The following is a 22,501-nucleotide window of genomic DNA, read 5'->3' on the forward strand; positions in this document are numbered from 1 at the left end:
AGAACATAGAACATGGAACAGTACAGCACAGAACAGGCCCTTCAGCCCACGATGTTGTGCTGACCATTGATCCATATGTATGCAACCTCAACTTTTTGTGACCATATGCATGTCCAGCAGTCTCTTAAATGTCCCCAATGACCTTGCTTCCACAACTGCTGCTGGCAACGCATTCCATGCTCTCACAACTCTCTGTGTAAAGAACCCGCCTCTGACATCCCCTCTATACTTTCCTCCAACCAGCTTAAAACTATGACCCCTCGTGTTAGTCATTTCTGCCCTGGGAAATAGTCTCTGGCTATCGACTCCATCTATGCTTCTCATTATCTTGCATACCTCAGTTATGTCCCCTCTCCTCCTCCTTTTCTCCAATGAAAAAAGTCTGAGCTCAGTCAACTTCTCTTCCTAAGATAAGCCCTCTGGTCCAGGCAGCATCCTGGTAAACCTCCTTTGAACCCTCTCCAAAGCATCCACATCTTTCCTATAATAGGGCGACCAGAACTGGACGCAGTATTCCAAGTGAGGTCTAACCAAAGTTTTATAGAGCTGCAACAAGATCTCACGACTCTTAAACTCAATCCCCCTGTTAATGAAAGCCAAAACACCATATGCCTTCTTAACAACCCTGTCCACTTGGGTGGCCATTTTAAGGGATCTATGTACCTGCACACCAAGATCCCTCTGTTCTTCCACACTGCCAAGAATCCTATCCTTAATCCTGTACTCAGCTTTCAAATTTGACCTTCCAAAATGTATCATCTCACATTTATCCAGGTTGAACTCCATCTGCCACCTCTCAGCCCATCTCTGCATCCTGTCAATGTCCCGCTGCAGCCTACAACAGCCCTCTATACTGTCAACGACACCTCCAACCTTTGTGTCGTCTGCAAACTTGCTGACCCATCCTTCAATCCCCTTATCCAAGTCATTAATAAAAATTACAAACAGTAGAGGCCCAAGAACAGAGCCCTGTGGAACACCACTCACCACAGACTTCCAGGCAGAATATTTTCCTTCTACTACCACTCACTGTCTTCTGTTGGCCAGCCAATTCTGTATCCAGACAGCTAAGTTCCCCTGTATCCAATTCCTCCTGACCTTCTGAATGAGCCTACCATGGGGAACCTTATCAAATGCCTTGCTGAAGTCCATATACACCACATCCACAGCTCGACCCTCATCAACCTTTCTAGTCACATCCTCAAAGAACTCGATAAGGTTTGTGAGGCATGACCTGCCCCTCACAAAGCCGTGTTGACTGCATTTAATCAAGTCATGCTCTTCCAGATGGTCATAAATCCTATCCCTCAGAATCCTTTCTAACACCTTGTAGACGACAAACGTGAGACTCACTGGTCTGTAATTGTCGGGGATTTCCCTACTTCCTCTCTCGAAGAGAGGAATTACATTTGCCTCTCTCCAGTTCTCAGGTACGACTACAGTGGAGAGCGAGGATGCAAAGATCTTCGCTGGTGGCGAAGCAATTGCATTTCTCGTTTCCCAAAGCAGCCGAGGACAAATCTGGTTCGGGCCTGGCGACTTGTTAATCTTAATGTTTGACAAAATTTTCAGCACATCAGCTTCCTCTATCTCTATCCATTCCAGCATGCACACCTGCTCTTCAAAGGTTTCATTCATTACAAAGTTCGTTTCTTTCGTAAAGACAGAAACAAAAAACTCATTCAGGGCTTCCCCTACCTCCTCAGACTCCACACACAAGTTCCCTATGCTATCCCTGATCGGCCCTACTCTTTCTTTGACCATTCTCTTATTCCATACATAAGTGTAAAATGCCTTTGCGTTCTCCCTAGTCCGTTCTGCCAAGCCTTTCTCGTGCCCCCTCCTGGCTCTCCTCAGACCATTTTTGAGCTCCTTCCTCACCTGCCTGTAACCCTGTGGAACTGAGCTTGACCCTAGCTTCCTCCACCTTATGTAAGATACCCTCTTCGTTTTGACGAGAAGCTACACCGCTCTCGTCATCCAAGGTTCCTTTATCTTACCCCTTCTTGCCTGTCTCAGAGGGACATATTTATTCATCACTTGCAACAACTGTTTCTTAAACAGTCTCCACATGTCTATAGTGCCTTTACCATGGAACAATTGCTCTCAGTCCATGCTTCCTAACTCATGTCTAATTGCATCATAGTTTCCTCATCCCCAATTAAATATCCTCCCATTTTGCCTAATCCTCTCCTTCTCCATAGCTATGTAGAATGTGAGGCAGTTGTGGTCACTGTCATCAAAATGCTCTCCCACCACAAGAGCTCCCACCACATACCTGCCCCTTATCGTTTCCGAGCACCAAGTCTAGAATGTCCTCTCCCCTCGTCGGCCTGTCAACGTACTGAGTTAGGAAACCCTCCTGTACACACCTTACAAAAACAACTCCATTCAAATCTTCTGCTCGAAGGAGGTTCCAATCAATATTGGGAAAGTTCGCCGAGCTGGGAATTTGTGTTGCAGACGTTTCGTCTCCTGTCTAGGTGACATCCTCAGTGCTTGGGAGCCTCCTGTGAAGCGCTTCTGTGATGTTTCCTCCGGCATTTATAGTGGTTTGTCTCTGCCGCTTCCGGTTGTCAGTTCCACTATAAATGCCGGAGGAAACATCACAGAAGTGCTTCACAGGAGGCTCCCAAGCACTGAGGATGTCACCTAGACAGGGGACGAAACGTCTGCAACACAAATTCCCAGCTCGGCAAATAGAACCACAACAACGAGCACCCGAGCTACAAATCTTCTCACAAACTTTGAATATTGGGAAAGTTAAAGTCCCCCATTACAACAACCCTACTACATCCACACTTTTCCAAAATCTGCCGACCTATGTTTTCTTCAATCTCCTTGCTGCTATTGGGGGGCCTGTAGTAAACCCCTAACGAGGTGACTGCTTCCTTGCTGTTCCTAATTTCCACCCATACTGACTCGGTAGGCAGATGTTCCTCGACATGGAAGCTTCTGTAGCTGTGATACCCTCTCTGATTAGTAGTGCTACACCCCCTTCTCTTTTTCCCCCCTACCTATCTTTTTAAATGCTCTAAATCCTGGAACATCCAGCAACCATTCCTGCACCTGAGAAACCCATGTCTCTGTTATGGCCACAACATCATAGCATCAGGTACTGATCCATGCTCTAAGTTCATCACTTTTATTCCTGATACTCCTTGCGTTAAAGCAAACACACTTTAACTGATCCCTTGGTTCCTTGCCAGGAAAATCCTTCCCACTAGCTGGTCTACCTCTTGCTATTGCCTCATCTGCATCAACTCTCACCTCTGGTATACAGCTCAGATTCCTACCCCCCTGCCATACTAGTTTAAACCCTCTCGAACTACTCGAGCAAACCTTCCACCCAGGACATTGGTCTCCTTCCAGTTCAGATGCAACCCGTCCTTCTTGTACAGGTCCCACCTTCCCCAGAAGGCATCCCAATTATCTACATATCTGAAGCCCTCCCTCCTACACCAGCTGCGCATCCATGTGTTAAGCTGCGCCCGCTCCCTGTTCCTCGTCTCGCTATCTCGTGGCACTGGTAGTAAACTAGAGAACACTACTCTGTTCGTCCTGCTTTGCAGCTTCCATCCTAACTCCCTGAAATCACTTTTTCTCTCCTCGATTCTTTTTCTGGCTATATCATTAGTGCCAATATGTAACAAGATTTCTGGCTGTTCGCCCTCCCGTTTTAGAACCTTATACACCCGATCGGAGATGTCCCGGACCCTGACACCAGGGAGGCAACATACCTTCCGGGAATCCCGATCCTGACCACAAAATCTTCTGTCGATTCCCCTAACTATCGAGTCCCCTACCACGAGTACTTTCTATTCTGCCCCCTTCCCTTCTTTGCCACAGTGTCAGGCTCAGTGCCAGAGAACTGACTTCTATGGCTTTCGTCTGGTAGGTCATCCCCCCAGCAGTATCCAAAACGGTATACTTATTGCTGAGGGGAATGTCCACAGGGGATCTCTGCACTGTCTGTCTGTCCCCTTTCCTCCCCCTAACTGTAACCCATCTATCCTTGTCCTGAGCCTTAGGAGTGACCAACTCCCGGTAACTCCTCTCAATTACCCTCTCAGCCTCCCGAATGATCCGTAGTTCATCCAGCTCCAGCTCCAATTCCCTAACACGGTTTTCAAGGAGCTAGAGTTGGGTGCACTTCCCGCAGATGTAGCCAGCGAAGACGTGTGCCATGTCTCCCACCTGCCACATTCTGCAGGAGGAGCGCCTTGCTGATACAAATGGTCACTGCTTTCCTTCCCGGCTGCCCCTCTGGTCCTCGTCACTTCCTCTGCTGCTCCCGCTCCTTCTGTGAAAGAGAAAACACCGCTGCCCGCTACCGGTAAGTAATTTTAAAAAACTGCCTTACCTTAGCTGCAGTCTTCTGGGTTCGTCTTACCTCTGCTGCTGCTCACACTCAAAATCATATTATTTTCATTTTCTTAATTTTGTTTAGAGCTCTGAACTAGGAACTGTGCGCTATAGCTGACATCTGGACTGTGGGAACAGCTAGTGTTAAAACAAAAATAGATCAAACATGCTTTTTCTTATTTGTGAGGCCAGGCCTGGAAATTAATTGCAGATTGGTTCCTGATCAAGGTCCTGTAGCCATTTCATCATCAGGGAAGAACATTATGTATAAACAGCAGAAGATGATTAGTAACAAAGTTATTACCTGGGAATTGATTCAAGCAAGTCTGGAAAAGTCCTTATGCTCAAGCAGGTCATAGATGTTGAGTGGTAACTGGGATGATGGTAGTGATGTGTTTGGAACTTTGTCTGTAAGGTATGATTCCATGAGTATGACTAGTTCAGACTGTTGCTTGACTAGACTGTGAGACAGCTGTCCCAATTTTGGCACAAATCCCAGATGTTTGTGAGGAGGACTTTGCAGGGTTGAAAGGGCTGTTTCTGCCATTGTTTTTTCCGGTGGCTTAGTTGATGCCAGGTCGTCCGTGTGGTTTAATTTCTTCCTTGATACTTCGAAATGATTGATACAATCAAGTAGCTTGCGAAGCCATTTCAGACAGCAATTGAGAATCAAGCACATTGCTATGGTTTTGGAGTCACATACAGGCCAAAACAAGTGAGGATGGCAGGTTTCCTTCTCTGAAGGACATTAGTGAATCAGATGGATTTTTCTGACAATTGACAATGGTTTCATTGTCATCATTAGATTCTTAATTCCAGATTATTTTTGAATTGAATTCGCATTCCACCATCTACCCTGGCAGGATTCAAATCCAGGTCCCCATAATATTAGCTGAATTTCTGGATTAGCAGCCAAGCGACAATATAAGTGGGCCATTGCCTCCCCATATGGAGACACAGACCTGCGTTCACAATGAGAATAACCTTCATGTTGTTGTGTGACATTATCACTGTGCTAAATAGGACAGCCTTCGAACATGTCCAACAACTCAAGGATGGGCATCCATATGGCACAGTGGGTCATCAACAACAGCAGAATTGTACTCCAGTGCAATCTGAATCCTCATGCCATGGCATATCTTCCATTCAACTATTACTATCAAGCCAGGGGATTTACTCTGGTTCAACAGAGAGTGCAGGAGGGCATCCTGGAGCAGCATCAGACATACCTAAAATTAGCTGGTGAGCTGGTGAAGCTACAAAAAAGGACTACTTGCATGACAAACAGCATAAGCAGCCAGTGATAGACAGATTTAAACGATCCTACAGCCAGTGGATCAGATCTAAGCTTCAGTCGTTCCACATACATTCAAGTTGGCAATGTATGTGGACAATGAAACAACATACTGGAGGAGGAAGCTCCACATATATCCTTAATGATGGAAGATCCGAAAACAGCAGTGCTAAGGATAAAGATGAAATGTCTGCAGCAATCTTCAACCAGAAGTGCTGAGTGGATGATCCATTGCGGTCTGTTCCATTGGTCACCAGCATTACACAAACCAGTCTTCAGCCAATTCTCATCACTCCACGTGATAGTAAGAAAAGGTTGGAGACACTGGATACTTTGAAGATCATGTGCCCTGACAACATTCCAGCAATAGGACTGAGGACTTGTTTTCCAGAACATGCTGTTCCCGACCAAGCTCTTCCAGTACAGGTACAACACTGGCATCTACCTGTGAATATGTAAAATTGCCCAAATATGTCCTATAGATAAAAAGCAGGACAAATCAAACCCAGAAAATTATTGCCGTATCAGTTCACTCTCAATCATGAGTAAAGTGATGGAAGGTGTCATCAACAGTGTTATCAGGCAGCATGTGCTCAGTAATAACCTGCCCCATGACACCCAGTTTGTATTCCACCAGGGCCACTCAGCTCCTGACCTCATTAGAGCTATGGTTGATGCACAATGCTCAGCACCATTTGCAACTCCTCAGATACTGATGCGGTCCATGTTCAAATGCAAGAAGATTTGGACAGTATCTAGGCTTGGGCATGACAACATTATCCCCAGGTAATTGCTAGGCAGTGACCATCACTAAAAGAAACATTCTAACCACTGTCCCTTGACATTTAGTGGTGTTACCATCACTGAATCCCCTACTATCAATATCCTTGGGGGTTACCATTGACCAGAAACTTAACTGTATCCACCACATAAACACAGTAGCTAGACGAGCAGGTCAGAGACTAAGCCTGCACTGAATAACTCACCTCCTGACTCCCAAAGCCTGTCCATCATCTACAAAGCACAAATAAGGACTATGATAGAATACTCCCCACTTGCCTGGATAGGTGTAGCTGCAGCAACACTCAAGAGGTTTGACACCATCTTGGAAAAAGCAGCCTGTTTGATTGGCACCACATCCGCAAGAATCCACTTTCTCCACCACCAACACTCGGTAGCAACAGTGTGTGCTGTTTACAAGATACATTCAGAAATTCACCATAAATCTGCATACAGAATCTTACAAAACCATGACCACTTCCATCTAGAAGGACAAGGGCAGGAGATACAAGGGAGCGCCACCCCTTCAAGTTCTCCTCCAAGCCATTCACCATCCTGACTTGGAAATATATCGCTGTTCCTTTACTGTCACTGGGTCAAATCCTGGAATTCCCTCCCAAATGGCATTGTGGGTCAACCCACATCAGCTAGACTGCAGCAATTCAAGAAGGCAGCTCACTTATCATGGGCAACTACAGACAGGCAATAAATGCTGACCAGCCAGCAATGCTCACATCCCACAAATGAATTTAAAAAAGGGACCTTGTGGAGGAGACTGTTAGTTTGTTAGGGTGTGGTCAGAGTTGGAATTGGGATTTGGACTGTGTTTTACATCAAAAAAAAAAGGATCAGACTCCCTGCTTGTTATCCCAAGATCAGCTCTTGGACGCTCACAGAATATAAATCTAAGTTAGAAGTATTATTGCCTTCATGTGACTGAACTGAAACGGTAACCCTGATTGACATCTTCAGAAAATCAACCAAGAAAGCATATTCTTTGTGTTTGATACGCTTTGTGAAAACAACTTTAGCAATCTGGCCAGTTTTGTTATTTTCTTTTATTTACCCCATAAGTATGATTGTTTGTCTCTCTGTCTCTTGTGTGAATGGGGCTGAAAATGAAATTTTTTGGTGTTTAAAGTATAGACCAGTTAGATTACTTTGTTTAGTTTTACTCTGCTAAAGTTACTGTCTTGTTAATAAATTGCTAAGTCTTTTGTTTGTGATACCAGCTGGTACCTGGAATTGATTATTGGCAGATATTTTGAGATTGGTTATTCAAAAGTCTGGTTATGAACCAGTGTGATCAATTTGGAGGTTTGAAGGTTTTAATTTTACTGTGTTGCAAATACATAGGTAGAAAGGCAGATTTGATTCAGCTGTCAGTCTCTGTGTTGTAACAGCATGTGCACAATGGGAGATTTCACAACACAAAGCCAATAATGACAATATTAGTCTGGAGTGGTGACTAGTTGTTGATACTGATGGCCTTCTGCTTGCCAAAATTTGAGTGTTTGACTCCCACATATCTGAACAACTTATGAATATTTAATTATCAGACGTTCCAAAAAGGAGCTTTACTTTTATTTGCAGTAAAAACAGCACTTCAACCTTAAAGAAGCTAGTTTAATTTCTTTCATTGCTTGCTGTAAGCTGTGATGTTTAACTAATAAGTCAGAGAATTTGTAAGTATGAATGAGATGTACTATACCTTCTGCAAGCAAGTGAAGGTACCCGAAGAAAGAAGATCCAGAAGTAATAAGTCCTGATAAGCCAAGAAGATCAGCTCTGCGAACTCTGTGGACCTTTGACACCCATGTTTTTTGTCTGTATGTCTGTGTAAGGGGATTTTTATTAAGGGGATTACAGCTTTAGCTGGTAGAGTTAGTAAGCTTTGCATGATCAGGAAGGATAAATCATATCTGGAGTGAGACACAACCAGAGAGGATATATTTCTGTGATTTTGGGGCAGTGTAGGAATGTGGTGCAGAGGGGAAGAAGTGCTTTTTGCCTTTTTGGCTCATAGTTCGCAAGATCTTTTAACAAGATAAATTGACGTCCAGGGTCAGGGACACAGAGTGACATCACAGGAAAACTGGAAGTTCATTGCTTGGTAGTAGCTACTAATTCTACCATCTATGAAAAGTTTCTTTCACTTAAAGGTAAATAGAAGAAGTATTTTACAGACTAAAAACGAAAAGATCGGTTTGGTATTAAAAAATAAATATATTAAGAATTAAGTAGAGAAAATAGAGATGCAAGGTCGGGCGATGTGTTGTACTTACATGATGTGAGAGCTGGTGGACCCCATTGTGGTTCATTGTGACCGCAAGTTTTGATTGCTTGAGGAACTTTCGCTGAGAGTTGTTGAGCTGGAATCTGAGCTGAGAACACTGCAACATATCAGGAAGAGGGAGAGTTAGTCTTAGATGAAATACTTTAAATTTTCATCAGTGTTCAGTGACTCTAAATTGCTTGCTAAATTGGGTGAATTGCTTGACTCTAAATTGCTTGCTAAATCAGAAACTAAATTGGGTGTGACTATGACTGAGGAGAAAGTGAGGTCTGCAGATGCTGGAGATCAGAGCTGGAAATGTGTTGCTGGAAAAGCACAGCAGGTCAGGCAGCATCCAGGGAACAGGAGAATCGACGTTTCGGGCATAAGCCCTTCTTCCTGAAGAAGGGCTTATGCCCGAAACGTCGATTCTCCTGTTCCCTGGATGCTGCCTGACCTGCTGCGCTTTTCCAGCAACACATTTCCAGCTGTGACTATGACTGAGACAGGTAGAAGGTTCCAGGTGCTGAAGGAGCCTCAATTGACCCTTGAACTTGTTTAAAAGGCTTGAGATTCTTTGTATCTGTGTGGATAAGAGCAGAGGCTATACGGAGTAGGAGTCAACAGCCCATAGCATCATGGTACAAATAACTATTCAAGAGGGCTGTGAAAAGAGAAATTTAGTTGTAATTGGATAGAGTGTAGTCAGGCGAATTGACTTTGTTCTCTGTGGTCAGGATCAGGAGTTCCGAAGGCCATGTTGCCTGCCTGGAGTCTGTATTCAGGACATCTCATCTGGACTGCAGAGGAACTTGAAATGGGAGGAGAAAGATCCACTTGCAATCGTCCATATAGGTACCAATGATAATGAGGAATGATGTTCTGCTGAGGGAATATGAGCAGATGGAGGCTAAATTAAAAAGCAGAACCAAAAAAGTAATAAACTCCAGATTATGAACTGAGCCACAAACCATTTTGTACAGGGTCAACAAGAATAAAGAGGTAAATACTTGGCTCAAAGATTGGTGTGGGGGTTCAAACTCATGCGACTTTGGCACCAATACTGGGGAAGGAGGGATCTAGGTCCAGTGTAACAGGCTTCACCTGAATCATACTGGAACCAGAGTCTTGGTTTAACTAGGGCTGTAGATAAGGCTTTAAACTAAATAGTGGGGTGGATTCAGTTGCATGGAAAGTTAGAGAATCAAAGGAGAGGAGAAGATAGCATTGCAGGTTAGTGATGGAGCTAATTATTGTTAGAATCAAAGGAAGGGACAGAATGTGTGAATGCCATATTGCATCAAGGAAACATAAAAATATCAGAAAATGTGATAATAGAACAAACTTAAAAGACTTTGTATCTTAATGCATGAAGCCTTCTGAATAAGGAATATGAACTGTCACACAAATCAAGATAAATGAATATGATCTCATACCCATTAAAGGAATATAAGGAGATCAAACCTGGGAATGTAGTATTCAGAGATATTTGACCTTTTAGAGAGACATGGTTGAGAGTGTAGTGCTGGAAAAGCACAGCAGGTCAGGCACCATCTGAGGAGCAGGAGATTCGACGTTTTGGGCATAAGCCCTTATGCCCGAAACGTTGATTCTCCTGCTCCTCAGATGCTGCCTGACCTGCTGTGCTTTTGCAGTATTACACTCTGAACTGTGATCTCCAGCATCTGCAGTCCTCACTTTTCCTTTTGGAGAGACAGGAAGGATGGAAAAGGTAGTGGGGTAGCACTGTGAATGAGAGGTGAAATAAGGACAGTCGTGAGAGACCATCTACACTCAGACGATGTAGAGTCCATTTGGGTGGAGGTAAAAAACTGCAAGGGAAATAATGCATTAGTAGGGGAGAAGAAACAAAATGGTGGAAGGGAGAGGATCCTGGCTGTAAGTACTCCTTTTGTTGAGGTTTTTTCAGTGCTAGAGCTGATGTTCTGGAGCAGCAATTATTGTTTTTGTAAGTTTTACATTGTTTTTGGAACTTTAAAAAAATCAAAAATACTTTAAATGGGAGAAAAGAGAGAGCAGGAGATGAAGTTGGAGATGCTTGGAGAGGTCAGAGAACAGCTCTAGACGTCATCAAGAATACATCAAAAGAATCAAGCAGTGAACTTTCACAGTTCATTGACTATGAAATTACAAATACCTCTGAAAATCAAAGAAAAACAGGCAGCACAGTGCACCTTCACACCTAAACTTGGGAGATCTCATTTTCGGAACTACACACAGCAGCTGGGAGTGTTCAGTGATTTCAGAGCCTGATCAGCTAAGTGTTTGATTTTAAGATTTATGAAACTTAAAAATCTTAATCAGTTTTTATTTTGTAAATCTACAGTAGTGAGTAAGGTGAGGGTTTTTTTTTAATGTTTCACTGAAATCTATCTTTTGATTAAATTTTTGATGTAAAAGATAGATATTAAGTTGTCCCTGAGCAGTAAGGCTGTGCTAAGACTGAGTTTTTGAGGAAATGTCTTGTGATTCTTTTTGGGTAGATTCTGTATCTGTACATTGTTTAAGGTGTAAGGTGGTTTTTAGTAGAGTGATGTGCTCTTCCTGTTGAATGTGAAAGATTTGGGAGAATTCCAATGTTTGTGGAAACAGGTCTGCAGGAAGTGTGTTTGGATGGAAATCCTATTGGATTGCATGGATTGATTGAAACCGCAGTTACAGGCAATGAGGGATTTTTAGAAGCCGGGAGTGTGATGGATGGCAGTTTCAGGAATGTAGAAAAACTGTAGGTACAGTCAGGTAAATGGGTTGATGTGAGGAAAGTTAGGAAAGGTAGGCAGGTAGTGCGGGAGTCTCCTGAGGCTATCTCCATCTCAAACTAGTATGCTGTTTTGGACAATATTGGGGGTGATGGTCTCTCAGGGGAATATTGCACTGACAACCACGTTTCTGCTACTGAGACTGGCTCTACTGTAACAAGGAGTGTGTCAAGTTCCAAGTCACAAATTGTGACAGGGGATTCTGTAGTCAGGGGCCTAGACAGACATTTCTGTAGCCTACAGCAAAACATCAGAATGATGTGTTGTCTCCCTGGTGCCAGGGTCAAGGATGTCTCATAAGGGGCACAGAATATTCTCAAAAGGATGAGTGACCAATAGAAGGTAGTTGTACACATTGGTAGAGAATGTCAATGACATAGGAAGAGAAAGGGACGAGGTTCTGCAGAGAGAATATAAGAAATTTGGCAGCAGGTTAAAAAGTAGGACCTTGAGGGTCGTAATGCCTGGATTACTCTCAGCGCTTTGTACTAGTGAGAGTAGGAATAGGACACGGCAGATGAATGCATGATTGAGGAGCTGGTGCACAAGGCAGGGATTCACATTTTTAGATCATTGGGATTTCTTCTAGGGTAGAAGTGACCTGTATAAGAAGGACGGGTTGCACCTGAATTGGAAGGAAATCAATTTTCTGACAGGGAGATGTGCTAGTGCTACCTGGGAGGCTTTAAGCTTGTAAGGGGGAGGTGGGACCCAAAGAGGTAGTGAGAATAGAGATCAGTCTGAGACTAGTACAGCAGAGAAGAGGAGCAAGTTAAACAGTCAAGGAAGGCATGAGCAGGGAAAAGATTATTAAGACTGATACATGAAACTGCATTTATTTCAATGCAAGGAGCCTTATAGGTGAGGCAGATGAACTTGTGATGTGGTTGGGAACATGGTACTGGGATATTGTATCAAGACAGAAAGGTGGCTCAGGGAGGATGGCTCACCTCAGGACTGGCAGTTCAATGTTCCAGGGTATGGATGCTATAGGAAGGATAGAAACGGTGGGAGTTGCAATAGAGGAGGGGGTGTGGCATTTTTGGTTAAGGATAACATTATGGCTATACTTAGGGAGGACATTACTGGGAGAATGTCCAGTGAAGCTATATGGGTGGAACTGAGAAATAAGAAAATGATGATCACTAATTGGGACTGTTCTATAGTTCCTCCAATAGTTAGTGAGAAATTGAGAAGCAAATATATAAGAAGACCTCAGATATCTGTAAGAATAATGGACTTGTAATGATAGGGGATTTTAACTTTACAAGCATAAATTGGGACTACCATTGTGTTAAGACTTGGATGGAGAAGAATTTGTTAAGCATGTACAAGAAAATCTCCTTATTCAGTATGTGAATGTACCTACGAGAGAAAGAGCAAACCTTGATGTTCTCTTGGGAAATAAGGCAGGGCAAGTGACTGAGGTGTCAGTGGGGGAGTACGTTGGGGCCTTTGATCATAATTCTAGAACTTTTAAAATAGTTATGGAAAAGGATAGACTTGATTTAAAAGTTAATGTTCTAAACTAGAATAAAGCCAATTTTGACAGCATTAGGCAAGAACTTTCAAAAGTTGATTTGGGGAGGCTGTTCATAATCAAGTGATGGGTGGTGGGTGTCTTAAAATAGAACTGTGTTAAAAATAAGATTACGACAGTTCATAGACAATAAGTACCCATTGGTGTGAAGGGCAATGCTAGGGAATGCAGGATCACTAGAGAAATTGAGTTTCTGGTCAAGAAAAAGGAGGAGGCATATTTCTGGTATAGATTACAGTGGTGCTGGAAAAGCACAGCAGGTCAGGCAGCATCCGACCAGCAGGAAAATCGACGTTTCAGGCAAAAGCCTTTTGCCCAAATTTCTGGTATAGATACGGTGGCACAGTGGTTAGCACTGCTGCCTCACAACGCTAGAGACCCGGGTTCAATTCCCGCCTCAGGCGACTGACTGTGTGGAGTTTGCACGTTCTCCCCTTGTCTGCGTGGGTTTCCTCCAGGTGATCCGGTTTCCTGCCACAGTCCAAAGATGTGCAGGTCAGGTGAATTGGCCATGCTAAATTGCCCGTAGTGTTAGGTAAGGGGTAAATGTAGGGGTATGGGTGGGTTGCGCTTCGGCGGGGCGGTGTGGACTTGTTGGGCTGAAGGGCCTATTTCCACACTGTAAGTAATCTAATCTAATCTAAAGATAGCTAGAGTTGAGTGAATCCGTTAAGGAGTATTAGCGCAGTAGGAGGATATTTAAGAAGGAAATCAGGAGGGCAAAAAGGGGACATGAAATATCTTTGGCAAATAAGGTTAAGGAGAATCCACAGAGACTCTACAAATACATTAAGGGCAAAAGAGTAACTAGGGAGAGAATAAGGCCACTTAAAGACCTATAACGCCATCTATATGTGGACCCACAGGAGATGGATGAGATACTAAACAGGTATTTCGCATCAGCATTTACTGTGGAGAAGGATATGGAAGCTAGAATAACTTGGGAAAATAAATAGTAAAAATATAAAACTGTCCATATTACAGAAGAGGAAGTGCTTGATGTCTTAAAATGCATAAAGGTGGATAAATCCCAGGACCTGATCAGGTGTATCCCAGAACTTCATGGAGAGGTAGGGAAGAGACTGCTGGGCCCCTTGCTGAGAGATTTGTATCATCAATAGTCACAGGTGAGGTGCCAGAAGACTGGAGGTTGGCTGATGTGGTGCCATTATTTAAGAAAGATGATAAGGCAAAGCTAGGGAAGTATAGACCGGTGAGCTTTACATCAGTGCGGAGTAAGTTGTTGGAGGTGGTTCTGAGGGATCTGATTTACACGCATTTGGAAAGGCAAGGACTGATTTGGGAGACTCAACATGGTTTTATGTGTGAGAAATTGTGTCTCACTAACTTTATTGAGTTTTTTGAAGAAGTGACAAAGAAGATTGATGAAGGCAGAGCGGTAGATGTCTGTATGGACTTCAGCAAGATGTACCACAAGTTCTCCATGATAGATTGGTTAGCAGGGTTAGATCACATGGAATCCAAGGGGAGCTAGCCAATTGGATACAAAATTGGCTTGAAGTTAGGAGACAGAGGATGGTGGTGGATGGTTGTTTTTATGGGCTGGAGGCTTGTGACCAATGGTGTGCTACAAGGATTGGTGTTTCTTGTCATTTATATCCATGATTTGGATGTGAATATAGGAGGTTAGTAAGTTTGCAGATGACATCAACATTAATGATTTAGTGGATAGAGAAGAAGGTTATCTCAAGAGTAAACAAGACCTTGATCAGATGGACCAGTGGGCCGAGGAATAGCAAATGGAGTTTAATTTAGATAAATGTGAGTGTTGCATTTTGTTCAGGTAAATCAGGGCAAGACTTATCCAATTAATGGTAGTGCCCTGGGAGTATTTGAAAATAAAGGGACCAAGGAGTGCTGGTGTATAGTTTCTTGAAAGTGGAGTTGCAGGTAGACAGATTGGTAAAGAAGGTGTTTGGCACGCTCGCCTTCATTGGTCAGTGCATTGAGTATAGGAATTGGAATGTCGTTGTGGCTGTATAGGACTTTGGTTAGGCCATTTTTAGAATGCTGTATTCAGTTCTGGTCTCTGTGCGATAGGAAAGATCTTAGTCAACTTGAAAGGATTGAGAAAAGATTTAGATGGATGTTGCCGGGATTAGAGGATTTGAGGTTTAGGAACAGGCTGATTAGGCTGGGGCTATTTTCCCTGGAGCGTCGGAGGCTGAGGAGTGACCTTATAGAGGTTTATAATATCATGTGGGGCATGGGTAGGGTGAATAGCCAAAGCTTTTTTCTCAGGGTAGGGAAGTCTAAAACTAGATGGCATAGGTTTAAGGTGAGAGAGGAAAGATTTAGAAGTGATCTGAGGGGGATCTTTTTCATGTACAAGGTGGTGCGTTATGGAATGAACTGCCAGAGGAAATGATGGAGGTGGTTATCATTCGAACATTTAAATGTATCTGTATGGGTACATGAATGAGAAAGGTTTCGAGGGACCTGGACTATATGCTGGCAAATGTCAATATGGCAGTGGCCTCGTGATATTATCGCTCGTCTATTAACTTGGAAACTCTGCTAATGTTCTGGGTACCTGGGTTCAAATCCTGCCACACAGATGGTGGAATTTGAATTCAATAATTGGCAATTGTCGGAAAATCCCATCCAGTTCACTAATGTCTTTTAGAGAAGGAAATCTGACATCTTTACCTGGTCTGGCCTATATGTGACTCCAGACCCACAGCAGTTGACTCTTAATTGTCCTTTGGGCAATGAGGGGCAGGCAATAAATTTTGGCCCAGCCAGAGACATCAATTTCTCATGCATGAATTTTAAGATAAAGGGGACCAGATCAGTTTAGGGTATCTGGTCGACATGGATGCATTGGACCGAAGGGTCTGTTTGTGTGTCGTATAACTTTATGACTCCATGAGTAGCATACAGACCCCAACAACAGCCACTGCATAAGAAAGGCTATAGATCAACAAAAATAGACATAGAACAGGAACGGGCTCTTCAGCCCATGATGTTGTGCTGAACGTGATGCCACAAACTAATCCCTTCTGCCTGCCCATGATCCATATCCCTGTATTCCTTGCATATTCACTTGCTTATCCAAAGGTTCCTTAACAACCCTAATGTATCTGCCTCCATGACCACCCCTGGCAATGTGTTCTATACTCTTACCACTCTCTGTAAAAACACATGCCCCTGACATCTCGTTTGAAGGTTTCCCTTTCATCTTAAATGCATGCCCCCAGCATTAGACATTTCAACTCTGGGAAATAGACTCTGACCATCAATCTAATCGGTGCATCTCATAATTTTATGAACTTCTGTCAAGTCTCCCCTCAGCCTTTGCTGCTCGAGAGAAAACAACTTGAGTTTTTCTAGTCTCTCCCTATAGTTCATACCCTCTAATCCAGGCTGCATCTTCGTAATCCTCCTCTGCACCCTCTCCAAAGCTTCCGCATCCTTTCAGTAATGTGGTGACCAGAATTGAACATAACAGGAGCATATAATAAGAATAAGGCAATAATTATCAGTGACATAAAACTTCATGTTGTTTGGGTTAATCAAAATAGAAGGGCATTAGGGTTAGTTTCTTCGAGCAATGTATCATGGAGTTAATAAGGGGCAAGCTGTCTTGGATCAGGTAATGAGGCAGTTTTAATAAATGACCTCAAGGTAAAAGAATTCTGAGATAGTAGTGATCATAACATGATAGAATTTAATATTCAGTTTGTGCATGAAAAATTTGAGTGGGAAACAACTCTGTTTTTAATAAAGGGAATTGCAGTGAAATGATGATAGAGTTGGCGAAAGTGAATTGGGCAGGTAATGCATGTCTCAGCAAAACTACATCCTGATAGGGAGGAAAGATTCTGAAAGAGGGGCAAACCAAAAGTGGCTAACCAAGGATGTGTTAAGTTGAAAGAAAAAGCCTATATGGAAGCAAAAATCAATGATAGCCCCAAAAACTGGAATAAATTCAGAATCCAGCAAAGAAGGATTAAAAAGATAATAGAGAGAAAGTAAACTAGGAAGGAAAACTGGTGAAGAATATAAAAACTGACAATATAAGTTTGTTTAAGTATATAAAAAGGAAGAGAGAGAGGTCAATAGTGAACCTTGGCCCTCTAGAAAATGAATCTTTTGTTATTGGAAGTATAAGACTTAAACTGATATCTTGCACATCTTTATTGTGGAAGATACTTAAAATGAATGCTATTAATAATTTCATTAATACTAAATAACATGGGAGAGGAATTATGCACCACCATCACTAGAGAAACTTTATTCATCATTAGACAAAATAATGGGGCTGAAGGTAGGTAAATCCTCGGGCCTTGATGGCTCACATCCTCAAATTTTAAACAAGGTAGCTGCAAAGATAGTGGATGCATTGATTGTAATCATTCAAATATCGTTGCATTCTGGAGAAGTACTGTGAGTGGAGATAAGGCTTTTTTTCAGGTTGGTGACCTCTGATCAGTGGGGTTTCGCAGGGATTAGTGCTGGGACTACATCTGTATATCAATGACTTGCAGGAAGGAAGCAAATGTATTGTGGACAACACAAAAATAGGTGAGAAGGAGGGTTGTGAGAGGGATACAAACATTTGACAGAGAAATTTTGATAGGTTAAGTAAATGGGCAAAAAGTTGGCAATTGGAGTCTATTTGGGAAAATGTTAAGTTATGCATTTTAGAAGGGAGAAGAAAAGAATAGAATATTGTTTAAATGGAGAAAAAATGCAAAGAGACTTGGGGGGACTTATGAATGAAAGGCAGAAAGCTGGCATAGAGATGCAGCAGGTAATCGGGAAGCCTAAAGGAATGTTGGCTATTATTTCAAGTGCTTTAAAGTACAAGAGTAGGAAAATCTTAGTGCAACTGTACAAGGTGCTGGTGAGACCACATCTGGAGTAGTGTATGTAGTTTTGTCCTCTTACTTAAAGAAAAATGTCATTTCATTGGAGGCAGTTCAACCAAAGTTCACCAAGGATAATTTCTGGTATGGAGGAGTTGCCTTATGAGTAAAGGCTAAATAAGTTGGGATCCTACTCACTGGAATTTATTGGAACTCATTGAAACTAAAATGTTTCTTAAGGGGCTTGACATTATAAATGCTGAGAGGATGTTTCTCTTCATGGGAGCGTCTGTGATCAAGGAGCATGGTCTCAGAGTTAAGGGGTGCCAATATTAGAGATGACAAAGAACTTCTTCTCTCAGAAGGTTGAGAGTCTTTGGAACTCCTTGCCATGGAGAGCTGTGGGGCAGAGACCTTGTGAATCTTTAAGGCTGTGGGGCAGACACCTTGTGAATCTTTAAGGCTGAGATAGACTCTTGATCAGCAAGAGAACTAAGGGTTACATGGAAAGGGCAGGAAAGTGGATGTGAGGATTGTTGGATCAACCATGATCGTGTTGAATGAAGCTGCAGACTCAAAGGTCCGAATAGCTTTCTCCTGATCCACTTTCTTTTTATCTTAATAGATGTATTTATAATTTTGTTTTAATTCATTCACAGGATGAGGGCATCGCTGGCTAGGCCAATATTTATTGCCCATCCTTATTGTTAAGGGTCAATCACATTGCTATGGGTCTGGAGTCACACGTAGGCCAGACATGGTAAGAAAGGCAAAGTAGATAGGCAAGAGGCTGGAAGAACACAGCATGCCAGGCAGCATCAGGAGGTGCAGAAGTGAATGTTCGGGTGTAACCCTTCTTCAGGACTGGGAGTGGGTGTGTGGGGAAGCTGCAGATAAAGGGGGAGGCGGGGGCAGGGTGGTGAAGTGGGGATAGGTGATGATAGACAGAGGATACAACCTGGTTGGTCAGTGGGAGGAATGAATCCAGTTGGTGGCAGGCAAGAGTGGAAGGGAAGGACTGGAAAGGGAGTCAAGGGATGGGGAGGGAGGTTATTTGAAATTGGAGAACTGAATGTTGAGTCCTCCGGGTTGTAGGATGCCCAGGTGGAAGATAAGGTGTTTTTCCTCCAATAGAAGCTGGTTTGTTTTGGCCATGGAGGATGCTAAGGATGGTCATGTCAGAAATGGAGTGGTTGGGAGAATCGAAATGGGCAGTGACTAGGAGGTCTGGTCGTCCCCTGCGGACCTGGTTATGATGCTTGGTGAGCCATTTCCTAAGTTCACATTCTGTCTCCCCGATGTAGAGAAGACCACATTGGGAGCACCTGATGCAGTAAACTAGGTTGGAAGAGAGACAGGTGAACTTCTGTGCCACCTGGAAGGACTGTTTGGGGCCCTGGATGGAGGTGAGGGGGTGGTGTGCCAGCAGGTTTTGCATTTTTTCTGCTTGCAGGGGAAGTACCTCAGGGTTTGATGGCGGGGGTGGTTTGAACCAAGTACTGTTGGAGGAAACGGTCCTTGCAGAAGGTAAAGATGGCAATTTTCTCCCCTAATGGACATTAGTAAACCAAATGGGTTTTTCACAGCAATTGATAATGGATTCATGATCATCATCATTAGTCTCACAATTCCAGATATTTATTGAATTCAAATTGCACCATCTGCCATGGCAGGATTTGAACACTACTCCCCAGATCATTACCTGGATCTCTGGATTAAAGTCCAGCGATAATACCATCAGGCCATTTGTTCCCCCTTAACAAGTGATACTTGGGAGGGGAGTACAGAAACCTGGTTCGTGCTTGCTGTCTTCCTGTGTTAGAACGTCAGGGGAAGTCTGTGTATGTATATAAAATCCTTAACTTTTATAATGACTATGGGAATAGAGGGGCTTGAATTCCCTCAATGAGGTGTAACAAAGACCATCTCCAGCAAGAGAGATTAAGCATTATTTCTTGACACTCAGTGACATTACTATCACTGAATTCTCCACTATCAACATATTGGTCAATTACCATTGAAACACTGTAGTGGCAAGAGAAGGTCAGAGGGTAGGAATCCTACAGCAAGCAATTTGTTTCTTGAGTAACCAAAGCCAGTTCAATATCTGTAAGGCATGTCAAGACTGTGATGGAATACTCACCACCTGCTTGAATGAGTGCTGCTCCAACAATATTCAAGAAGCTTGATACCATCTATTTCAAAGCCCACCTGATGGGCACTGCATTCACAAACATTCATTCCCCTCTCAATTGATGCTCACTTCCAGTAATGTGTACCATCTACAAAATGTACTGGTGAAATTTACCATTGCTCCTTAGACAGCGCCTTCCAAATCCATAACCATTATCATCTTCATGAATAGAAGCTACATGTGAACTCCATTATTTGCAACTTCCACCAAGCCACTCACCATCCTGACATGAAAATACATTGGCCGTTCCTTCAGTGTTATTGGGTTGAAATCCTTGGAACTCTCTCCCTTAGAGTACTGTGAGCATACTTAGACCAAGTGGACTGCAGCTGATCAAGAAGGCAGCTCACTGCTACCTTTTCAAGGCAATTAGGAATGGGCAATAAATGCTATTCCAGGTGGTGATGTCCAATTCCCATGAATGAAGAAGGAAAATGTATGCCTCATTGAGGTGAGTGATTGGCTGTGTATAACCTCATTACACAAATGTAATTCAGGTTTTAACCCTCTTGATTTATCCTGGATATTATTTGGGTAAATGAATCAGAAGCTGAGAACTGCAGATCTTTTCAGAGAGTTCTAGATGCCAGTTAATTGCACTTTGGAAATTTAAACTTACTATTACTTCCTTGCTAGTCATTGTATCATGGTGTCCAAAGTGTTCTGATGCACATCTGTCAGGGTACATACAGTGTCCAACTATCTGAAGCTCAGGAGATCTGAGCCAACATGCTTTCTATTGACTTTATTTTATCTTGCATGTACAAGGAAATCCTATGTTAATGATTAGATTAGATTCCCTACAGTATGGAAACAGGCCCTTTGTCCGTACAAGTCCACACTGACTCTCCGAAGAGTATCCCATCCAGACCCAATCCCCTTCCCCAAACTTACCCCTGACCAATGCACCTATCACTATGGGCAACTTAACATGGCCAGTTCACCTGATCTGCACATCTTTGGATTGTGGGTGAAAACCGGAGCACCCGGAGGAAACCCAGGCAGACACATGGAGAATGTGCAAACTCCACACAGACAGGTCCTGTGAGGCAGCACTGAGCCACCGTGCCACCCTGACTGAACCGCCATGCCACATCCCCACTGAGCCACAGTGCTGCCTTACATTGTTAAATGAATATTTATACATTTTTATTGATTTGAATATTTCTCCATGACAAAAGGAAAATAGACTTGCATATAGAGCCTTTCACATCTGTCAGAAGTCCTAAAGTACCCTACAGCCAGTGTAATACTTTTTGAAATGTTGTTACTGTTTAATATAGCAATGGGTAGGGTAAATAGGCAAAGTCTTTTCCGTGAGGGCGGGAGTCTAGAACTAGAGGGCATAGGTTTAGGGTGAGAGGGGAAAGATATAAAAGAGACCGACACTGTTTAAGAAGAGCGCTGAGGACAAGCCAGGGAACTATAGACCGGTGAGCCTGACCTCGGTGGTGGGCACGTTGTTGGAGGGAATCCTGAGGGACAGGAATGTACATGTATTTGGAAAGGCAAGGACTGATTCGGGATAGTCAACATGGTTTTGTGCGTGGGAAATCATGTCTCCCAAACTTGATTGAGTTTTTTGAAGAAGTAACCAAGAGGATTGATGAGGGCAGAGCAGTAGATGTGATCTATATGGACTTCAGTAAGACGTTCGACAAGGTTCCCCATGGGAGACTGATTAGCAAGGTTAGATCTCATGGAATAAAGGGAGAACTAGCCATTTGAATACAGAACTGGCTCAAAGGTAGAAGACAGAGGATGGTGGTGGAGGGTTGTTTTTCAAACTGGAAGCCTGTGACCAATGGTGTACCACAAGGATCGGTGCTGGGTCCTCTACTTTTGTCATTTACATAAATGATTTGGATGCGAGCATAAGAGGTACAGTTAGTAAGTTTGCAGATGATACCAAAATTGGAGGTGTAGTGGACAGCGAAGAGGATTACCTCAGATTACAACCGGATCTGGACCAGATGGGCCAATGGGCTGAGAAGTGGCAAATGGAGTTTAATTCAGATAAATGCGAGGTGTTGCATTTTGGGAAAGCAAATCTTAGCAGGACTTATACACTTAATGGTAAGGTCCTAGGGAGAGTTGCTGAACAAAGAGACCTTGGAGTGCAGGTTCATAGCTCCTTGAAAGTGGAGTCGCACGTAGATAGGATAGTGAAGGAGGCATTTGGTATGCTTTCCTTTATTGGTCAGAGTATTGAGTACTGGAGTTGGGAGGTCATGTTGCGGCTGTACAGGACATTGATTCGGCCACTGTTGGAATATTGCGTGCAATTCTGGTCTTCCTATCGGAAAGATGTTGTGAAACTTGAAAGGGTTCAGAAAAGATTTACAAGGATGTTGCCAGGGTTGGAGGATTTGAGCTATAGGTGAGGCTGAACAGGCTGGGGCTGTTTTCCCTGGAGCATCGGAGGCTGAGAGGTGACCTTA

General features: G+C 43.2%; 1 protein-coding gene across 4 annotated transcripts in view; it reads left to right on the forward strand.

Annotated features, from left to right (window-relative positions):
* obscnb (obscurin, cytoskeletal calmodulin and titin-interacting RhoGEF b) overlaps positions 1 to 22,501 on the forward strand; it is a 799,195-nt gene that overhangs the window by 306,061 nt on the left and 470,633 nt on the right. The window lies entirely within an intron of this gene.

Source organism: Chiloscyllium plagiosum, unplaced genomic scaffold, assembly GCF_037043375.1.
Source record: "Chiloscyllium plagiosum isolate Xiang-an unplaced genomic scaffold, Cpla_swu_hap1 HiC_scaffold_5, whole genome shotgun sequence".
Lineage (NCBI taxonomy): Eukaryota > Metazoa > Chordata > Chondrichthyes > Orectolobiformes > Hemiscylliidae > Chiloscyllium > Chiloscyllium plagiosum.